Raw genomic sequence first — 9758 nt, 5'->3', positions numbered from 1 at the left:
GTCACCACTGGGTGAAGAGCCTTGAGAACTTGAGCCACTGTCATGAGATGCCAACAGTGCTGCTCACACCTTGAGTTCCTGCTGGAAGGGGAAAATGAGGCTTCATTACAGCTGTGCATGTGGGTCCACCCTGTCCCATGGGCAGAGGGGGGGTGGAGGAGGTGACCTCTCCTACCCACCACCCACTGTCCCTGTCACCTGTGCCTTCTCCCTCCCACCTCCAGGCAGCCCAGTGTCCCAGAGCTCCCAGGGAGTTGGGTTGTGGTTGAGTTGTCAAGGTGGAAGGTTCCAAGTGATGGCAAATGATGGAAATGGAAAAGGCTGTGGGAGGAACTGGGCAGAGCCCCTTCCAGATGTGTAGGGTTGGACTGAGCAGAGCCCCTTCCAGAAGATGTGTGAGGTTGGACTGGGCAGAGCCCCTTCCAGAAGATGTGTGGGGTTGGACTGGGCAGAGCCCCTTCCAGAAGATGTGTGGGGTTGGACTGGGCAGAGCCCCTTCCAGATGTGTGGGGTTGGACTGGGCAGAGCCCCTTCCAGATGTGTGAGGTTGGACTAGGCAGAGCCTTTTCCAGATGTGTGGGGTTGGACTGGGCAGAGCCTTTTCCAAATATGTGGGGTTAGACTGGGCAGAGCCCCTTCCAGATGTGCGGGGTTGGACTGGGCAGAGCCCCTTCCAGATGTGCGGGGTTGGACTGGGCAGAGCCCCTTCCAGATGTGTGAGGTTGGACTAGGCAGAGCCTTTTCCAGATGTGTGGGGTTGGACTGGGCAGAGCCCCTTCCAGAAGATGTGTGGGGTTGGACTGGGCAGAGCCCCTTCCAGATGTGTGGGGTTGGACTGGGCAGAGCCCCTTCCAGATGTGCGGGGTTGGACTGGGCAGAGCCCCTTCCAGATGTGTGAGGTTGGACTAGGCAGAGCCTTTTCCAGATGTGTGGGGTTGGACTGGGCAGAGCCCATTCAGATGTGTGAGGTTGAACTGGGCAGAGCCTTTTCCAGATGTGTGGGGTTGGACTGGGTAGAGCCCCTTCCAGAAGATGTGTGGGGTTGGACTGGGCAGAGCCCCTTCCAGATGTGTGGGGTTGGACTGGGCAGAGCCCTTTCCAGATGTGTGTGTGGTGTTGCATTTCACTCTGACCCATCCCTGACTTTTCTGGGAAAACTCCGTATTATGGAAACCCAATTCCAGTTTTTCCCCGCGGAATTGCGGTGGGTTTGTTTGTTTTGTTTTTTTTAATTCACTGAATTTTACCCAGAAGTTCTTTCCTTGTTAAGACTCCTGAGCTGTACTGGAAATGACTGGAAATCAAACTCAGCCTTTCAAGGTGATGTAGCTTGGAGTGATTGGATCATTCCCAGATTCATCTTCCCTGACACCACAATTCCCCCTCCAGTGACGTTGCTTTGTGTCAAAGGGTCTTTCCTTTCCATGAGCTGCTCTGGGAGGTCCAGGTCAAAGTCCTGCTGAATCTGGAGGGAAAAGAAGAGTCTTGAGAAACAGGGAGAGGAGCTGCCAGCAGAGGAGCCTTGGCCCAAAGCAGGGGGTTGGCAAAGCCCCTGAACTCTCCCTGAACCGAGGAGAAGACTGGCCCTTGGAGCCAAGTGAGCTCCAAACACCAACAATGCACCCAAACTGAGTTTTTAAAGTCTCTTATTTCTATTCATTTTGATTTAATCCCCAATTCACTTTTATTTCACAATAGATTTTTTCACATCCTGGGGTTTCCCAGAGGACATTGCAATGGGTTAATTTGGGACAGGCTTTTCCTCTAAAAAGGTTGGGTGCAGGAACACTCAGCTTTGCTTTCTTATCATTTCTGGGGCATAAAATAATTGCATGTGCCACGGATATTTTCTTTTTCCTCCTTTCCTTTTTTAAGGACGTGCTGTAACTGGTGGGGCACCAATGACTCCTTGGCTAGATAAGAAGTTATGTTTTCATCCTTGGACTGTGCCCCAGGCCCTCAGTAATGCCACCATCAGCTAAGTTCACTTCTGATTAGTCCTCCTTGCCTCTTACTCAATGTCAGGCTTGATTATGCCCATTGATCTGGCATGTTTTGTCTTTTTAAACTGAGCTCTGGGCCCAATCCTGCCTGATCCTCAGCACTGGGCTGACATTGCACCTGAGTTTTCACACTGTTACAATTCCAGGGTTTTTTTATGGATTTCTCACTGTAAAATCATCACCATGTGTTGGTATCTACCAGGTTTTGTGGCCCAGAGAGAAGAAATCTGGGCTCCTGCCCTGCTGGTTGAGAGATCCCTCAATGTTTTCAATCCCTCAGTAGCATGAGAAGGTTGAGGTTGATTTCCAAGGAAATCTGGGTGATGAGGATGGGCTTGGATAGTTTTGATTCTGGGAATGAGAAAATTTATGGAGCAGATTTCATGGATCAGGAGCAGATTCCAACAGCACATCCTCATTGTTACCATGACTGACTTACAAGGGAAGGTTTTCCAGGACTGAGGGGACAGGACAGACTCACTGGGGAAGGTTTTCCAGGACTGAGAGGACAGGACTGACTTACTGGGGAAGGTTTTCCAGGACTGAGGGGACAGGACAGACTCACTGGGGAAGGTTTTCCAGGACTGAGGGGACAGGACTCACTTGCTGGGGAAGGTTTTCCAGGACTGACTTGCTGGAGAAGGTTTTCCAGGACTGAGGGGACAGGACTGACTTGTTGGGGAAGGTTTTCCAGGACTGAGGGGACAGGACTGACTTGTTGGGGAAGGTTTTCCAGGACTGAGGGGACAGGACTGACTTACTGGAGAAGGTTTTCCAGGACTGAGGGGACAGGACTGACTTACTGGGGAAGGTTTTCCAGGACTGAGAGGACAGGACTGACTTACTGGGGAAGGTTTTCCAGGACTGAGGAGACAGAACTGACTTGTTGGGGAAGGTTTTCCAGGACTGAGGGGACAGAACTGACTTATTGGGGAAGGTTTTCCATGACTGAGGGGACAGAACTGACTTATTGGGGAAGGTTTTCCAGGACTGAGGAGACAGGACTGACTTACTGGAGAAGGTTTTCCAGGACTGACTTGCTGGGGAAGGTTTTCCAGGACTGAGGAGACAGAACTGACTTGCTGGGGAAGGTTTTCCAGGACTGAGGGGACAGGACTGACTTACTGGGGAAGGTTTTCCAGGACTGACTTACTGGGGAAGGTTTTCCAGGACTGAGGAGACAGAACTGACTTGCTGGGAAAGGTTTTCCAGGACTGAGGGGACAGGACTGACTTGTTGGGGAAGGTTTTCCAGGACTGAGGGGACAGGACTGACTTACTGGGGAAGGTTTTCCAGGACTGAGGGGACAGGACTGACTTACTGGGGAAGGTTTTCCAGGACTGAGGGGACAGGACTGACTTACTGGGGAAGGTTTTCCAGGACTGAGGGGACAGGACTGACTTGTTGGGGAAGGTTTTCCAGGACTGAGGGGGTCTCTCCTCCCCTTGTGTGTTCAGCCCTGGACTCACCTGCAGAAGCCTCTTGGGGCTGTGGATGACCAAAGGCAACACTGGATGGTGCAACACAACCTTCCCATCTTGAAAATAAACATCAGTCCTCCTCCATATGGACACAATCCTCCTTTTAATGTGTTTTCCATTTATTCCTGGTTTGACTCAGCGAGGCTGGAGATTGCTGGAGGGTACAGGGGAAAGGGGAGAAGGAAGGAAAAAAAAACCAGAGTTATTTTTAATAAAAATAGCAGGAACATTGAAAGTTTGAGCCCTGGGAGTGAATCAATGTGTTTTCTCAGATGTGCTGCAGAGAGGGCAGGCTCTGACCAACACGTGGCCCCAGTGAGACAGCACATTTATTCCTAGAAATAAAACTCAGGAATAAAATTTGGGGAATGCCTGTTGGCCAAGCTGAAGCACAGATAAGATAAGAAGGCTTCGATTAATTAAGAGAGAACACAAAGTACTGAGGGCAAGGCATCAGAAACAGCATTTTTTGGCGAGGGAAGTGGTGCAGAAGAGGTTTGGAAGTCGCAGGAGCTGCACATCCATCTCTGGATGTGCTTTTGGGAGGAAAGGAACTCATGGGCAGAGGTGTCTGAGACACCAAACCTTAATGCAACAAGACTTGTTGCTATGCAAAGTGAAGAGGAAAACTTCAGCCTCTAAAATTCACTATTTTTGGCTCAGAAGTTTTCTTCTGTTATTTAAAAGCCTTACCAGTCTTTTAAAGGTTTTCTCTGATTGAAATGCAGCAATAATTGTGTTTTTTCCCCAGACTTGCAGGGTTCAGGTTATGGATTTTTATCCAGTGGGCATAAATCCATCAGTGTCCAGGTGGTTCTCAGGTACCAGAAGCAACAGTAGCCATAAAATCACCTCCTTGGAGAGGAGAAAAATAATAATTTAAGGCCAGAAGGCAACAACTCCCTTTTTCAGGGTAATGTAAAATTGGAAACTGTTCTGAGTGTGAAATCACATCATTAACATGTAATTCCAGTGGCACTTCCAATGATCTGGGGCAGATGTTGGTCAATCAGTTCCCTCCTTTCCTGGGGGCACGTTGATGTTTGTGCCACAGCAACAAAAACTCTCTTTGCATTTTTGGGGGGATTTCTTACTAAAATGAGCATTTCCTTGGGCTGTGACTTCCTGAGCCACAGAGCTGTTCAAAAGGGGGGTTTGTCCTCTGTGCTCTCCCTGCTCAGCTCGGGGCCTGGGGCAGGAAGGAAAAGGAGAGGAAGGAACAAGGAAAAGGAAGAAATAGAGGAAGAAACGAAACCAAAAAGGAACAAGGAGAAGGAAGATGAAGAAGAAACAAAAGGGAAAGAAAATGAAAAGGAAGAAAGATAATAAGGAAAACAAAAAGGAAGGAAGGAGGGAAGGAAGGAGGGAAGGAAGGAGGGAAGGAAGGAGGGAGGGAAGGAGGGAGGGAAGGAGGGAGGGAAGGAGGGAGGGAAGGAGGGAGGGAAGGAGGGAGGGAAGGAGGGAGGGAAGGAGGGAGGGAAGGAGGGAGGGAAGGAGGGAGGGAAGGAGGGAGGGAAGGAGGGAGGGAAGGAGGGAGGGAAGGAGGGAAGGAAGGAAGGAAGGAAGGAAGGAAGGAAGGAAGGAAGGAAGGAAGGAAGGAAGGAAGGAAGGAAGGAAGGAAGGAAGGAAGGAAGGAAGGAAGGAAGGAAGGAAGGAAGGAAGGAAGGAAGGAAGGAAGGAAGGAAGGAAGGAAGGAAGGAAGGAAGGAAGGAAGGAAGGAAGGAAGGAAGGAAGGAAGGAAGGAAGGAAGGAAGGAAGGAAGGAAGGAAGGAAGGAAGGAAGGAAGGAAGGAAGGAAAAGTAAAAAGAACAAGGAGAGGAAGGGACAAAGGAAGAAGGAAAAGGAAGGAGGAGAAGGAAGTTGGAGAAGGAAGGAGAGGAAGGAATAAGGGAAACAAGGCAGGGAGGGGATGGAATGAGGAGAAGAAGGTGAAGGAAACAGGAAAACGAACAAGCAAAGGAAGAAGAAAAAGGAACAAAAAGAAAAAAAATACAGGAATGAGAAACAAGGAAAAGGAAGAATGAAACAGAAAGAGAGGAAAGAATAAAAAAAACAGGAAAGAGACAAAGGAAGAAAAAAAAGCAGATGGAGAAAGGAGAGGGAGGAAAAAAGAGGAGGAAGAAGGAGAAAAAAAGAAGGAGAGGAGGGAAGGAGAGGAAGGAAGCACAGGCAGGGCCCACAGGAAGGCCAAGGACATTTCCCCAAAGCAAAACCCAAAGTCACAAAGTCGTGTCTGTGTAGGGTTTATTCCTCAAATAAAAAGAGTTTCAAGACATTTCTCAAGTCCCCTTGATGACCATGACATGGTGGACAACATGATGGACATGGGAGGGCATCACCTGTCAGAAAAGAGGATGGAGAGGAGAAAACAAAAGATCAGGAGTTTCACCTCTTTTCTCTCCAAATTCAGTTTGCTTTGCTGCTGCCAGATGGATTTATATATAATTTCTTCATCCACACATATTTAATTTCTTCACCCAGACATATTTATTTATCATTTCTTCATCCACACATTTATATATAATTTCTTCACCCAGACATATTTATTTATCATTTCTTCATCCACCCATATTTAATTTCTTCATCCAGACATATTTATGTATAATTTCCTCATTCTGCTTTAGATCAATTGGGTTCAATCACCCTTTGGAGTAAATAGAAAGTTAAAGAAAATCCGGTTGCTGAAAAAAAATATTCTTGATTTAAAAAGTAACAATTAAAATAAAAAAAAGGCAAAAAAACCCCAAACTAACGAACAAAATTAAAAAAAAATAATTATAAATAAAACAACACCAAACCAAACCAAAAACACCAAGAAAAGTTTTTCCAGCAGGTTGGAATGATGAATAATTTATAAATTCTGCAGATCACACAAAGAGCCCACTGCAAGTCGAGACTTCAGGTTGGCAAATCCATGAACTTCCACTGATGTCCCGACTATTCAGCACAAGGGAAACCTGAGCTGGATTTGGGGAAGGAATCTGGGATGTTTCCCATTCCTGGGATGACCCAGGGTCAGGCTGATGACTCCTCCTTTCTGAGTTCACTTCACTTTTGTCCTTGGCTGCAGCTCAGAATTTCAGCAGCGCCAAAAGCTCCTCCTGATTTCTGAACCTGAACAGCCTGAACTTCCTGATCTGTTGAGAAACAGAAGCTCCTGCTGGGAATAACAACTGGATTGGCAAAGAAATCTCTGTTAGAAATAAAATCCCCTTTTTTAGGGGGAAATCTGAGTGAAAAACCTCACAGGGTGAAAAACTCCAACCTCTGAGCCTCCTCTTCTCCAGGCTGAGCACCCTCAGCTCCCTCAGCCTCTCCCCACAGCACTTGTGCTCCAGTCCCTTCTCCAGCCTCGTTGCTCTTCTCAGTTGGGTTGGAAGAGACCTCTGAGATCATCAAGTCCAACCCTTAATCCAACCCCACTGTGATCACCAGATCATGGCACTCAGTGCCACGTCCAGTTTCACCTTAAAAACCTCCAGGGTCAGAGAATCCCCCCTCTCTGAGCAGCCCATTCCAATGCCTGACCACCCTCTCTGTAAAGAATTTCTTCCTGATATCCAACCTAAACCTCCCCTGGCAAAGCTTAAACTGTGCCCTCTTGTCCTGCTGTTGGTTGCCTGAGAGGAGACCAATCCCCAGGTGGCCAGAACTTCCCTTCAGGCAGTTCCAGACAGTGCTGAGGTCACCTCTGAGCCTCCTCTTCTCCAGGGTGAGCACCCCCAGCTCCCTCAGCCTCTCCCCCCAGGGCCACACCTCCCCCTGCAAGCACCGAGTGTTTGATGTTTCTGTTTTAGGGGGTGCCTTTGTTATTTTAAAAGTCCTTTGCTATCATATAAAGCACCATTTTTAAGAGGTTCTAAAAGATCAGTGCTCATCTACCTTGAAATGTAACCTCCAAAAAGCTCAGCCAGGACTTAGATTCGGATTCACAGAAATTAGAAATGAGATTCGCAGAAATTAGAAATTAAATTCAGAGAATAAAAGAATATTCTGAGTTGGAAGAGACCCACAAAGATCAGAAATTTCTTACAAATTCCCAGTGCTGGGTCTAAAAACTTTGACCTTTTTCCTTGGTTGTTTTGGGGGTTTTTTTGGGGGGGGTGTTTTTTAATTTGGGTTGGGGATTTTTTGTTTTGTTTTGGGGTTTTTTTTGGTTTTTTGTTTGTTTGTTTTGTTGGGTTTTTTTGTGGTTTTTTTTGTTCAGTTTTGGTTGGGTTTTTTTGGGTTTTTTGTGTTTTTTTTTGTTTGGTTTTTGTTTGTTTGTTTTGTTGGGTTTTTTGGTGTTTTTTTTTGTTCAGTTTGGGTCGTTGGTGTTTTTTTGGGGTTTTCGGGGTTTTTTTTGGTTTTTTTGGGTTTTTTTTTGTTTGTTTTGTTGGGTTTTTTGGTGTTTTTTTTGTTCAGTTTTGGTCGTTGGTGTTTTTTTGGGGTTTTCGGGGTTTTTTTTGGTTTTTTTGGGTTTTTTTTTGTTTGTTTTGTTGGGTTTTTTGGTGTTTTTTTTGTTCAGTTTTGGTCGTTGGTGTTTTTTTGGGGTTTTCGGGGTTTTTTTTGGTTTTTTTGGGTTTTTTTTTGTTTGTTTTGTTGGGTTTTTTGGTGTTTTTTTTGTTCAGTTTTGGTCGTTGGGGTTTTTTTGGGGTGTTCGGATTTTTTTTTGGTTTTTGGGGGTTTTTTTGTTTGTTTTGTTGGGGTTTTTTTGTGTTTTTTTGTTCAGTTTTGGTTGTTGGGTTTTTTTTGGGGTGTTCGGATTTTTTTTGTTTTTTTTGGTTTTTTTTGTTTGTTTTGTTGGGGTTTTTTTGTGTTTTTTTGTTCAGTTTTGGTTGTTGGGGTTTTTTTGGGGTGTTCGGATTTTTTTTGTTTTTTGGGGGTTTTTTTGTTTGTTTTGTTGGGGTTTTTTTGTGTTTTTTTGTTCAGTTTTGGTTGTTGGGGTTTTTTTGGGGTGTTCGGATTTTTTTTGTTTTTTGGGGGTTTTTTTGTTTGTTTTGTTGGGGTTTTTTTGTGTTTTTTTGTTCAGTTTTGGTTGTTGGGGTTTTTTGGGTTTTTGTTTGGTTTTTTGTTTGTTTTGTTGGTTTTTTTGGTTTTTCTTTTTTTGGGTTTTTTGTTTGTTTTTTTGTTTGTTTTGTTGGTTTGTTTGGGTTTTTTTGGTTCAGTTTTGGTTGTTGGGGTTTTTTGGGTTTTTCTTTTTTAGGTTTTTTTGTTTGTTTTTTGTTTGTTTTGTTGTTTTTTTTGGTTTTTTTTGGTTCAGTTTTGGTTGTTGGGTTTTTTGGGTTTTTTTTTTTTTTGTTTGTTTGTTTTGTTGGTTTTTTGGGGTTTTTTTTGTTCAGTTTTTGTTGCTGGGGGTTTTTTTGTTTTTTTTTTTGTTTGTTTGTTTGGGGAGGGTTTTTTGCTTGTTTTTTTTATTTTAAAGATTTCTGTGGTGAACCCCAGCTCCAGCTTTACCCCTGTGAAGATTCAAATGCCACCTCAACCCACCTTTTCTGGCTGTGAGTTCTCTGTAGGACCTTCTGCTCTGGATCCTCACACTGCATTTTCATTACATGAGATAAACCACCAGATTTGATCTCGGCTCTGGAGAAGCACCAAGGCTGAGCTGACCTTTGCCTGTCATCACACAACTCATCATCTGCTTTCCAGCAAACTGAGAAGCTCAAGGCTACGTTGCCACCAGGAACACAATCAGCATTTTGTTGGGTGCTTTTGCTTTCTGTTTTGGCCCCTGAGATTTTCCAGCTTGTGCTGGTTTGAAGGCGAACCAGCAGGGGAAATGAACTCACCACGAGAGAGATTATAAGTCAGACCTAAAATTTAATAATAATATTACAATAACAACACTGACACACAAAGGAAATTGCTTTCAACTCACAAAACCCCAGCAGTATAACCCAGTGTCCTGGGGCACAAACCCAAGGGGGTTTGTTTGCCCTTGTGCTGAGACCCCTGTGGTTCCCCCGAGTCCAGAGCAAAAGGAAAAGAAAAACCTGTTGGTGCAGGCGAGGGCTGTGGTCTGGGCGAGAGTGGGGATCTCCTCCTGTCAAGGTCCTGCTGCTCCTCTGGATCCAACGAGAGGTTCCTGAGGTCTTACCCACCACTTATGTACCCTCAGGGAGCACTCAGTCCCTCCCCCTGGGCGGGGACTCACACAGTGGGTGATTAACTCTGGGAGCCAGGGGGTGTTGAACTGTTGATGGCCCATTGGCAGCTCCGCCCCCTCAGGCTGGGTGTGAAGTGATAATGGCTCCCTGGGCAGCTGCTGCTAATGGTCCATTGTCCTCGGGGA

Source organism: Pithys albifrons, chromosome 12 (assembly GCF_047495875.1).
Source record: "Pithys albifrons albifrons isolate INPA30051 chromosome 12, PitAlb_v1, whole genome shotgun sequence".
In the NCBI taxonomy this organism is placed as follows: domain Eukaryota; kingdom Metazoa; phylum Chordata; class Aves; order Passeriformes; family Thamnophilidae; genus Pithys; species Pithys albifrons.
Note: the sequence above shows the minus strand (reverse complement) of the source record.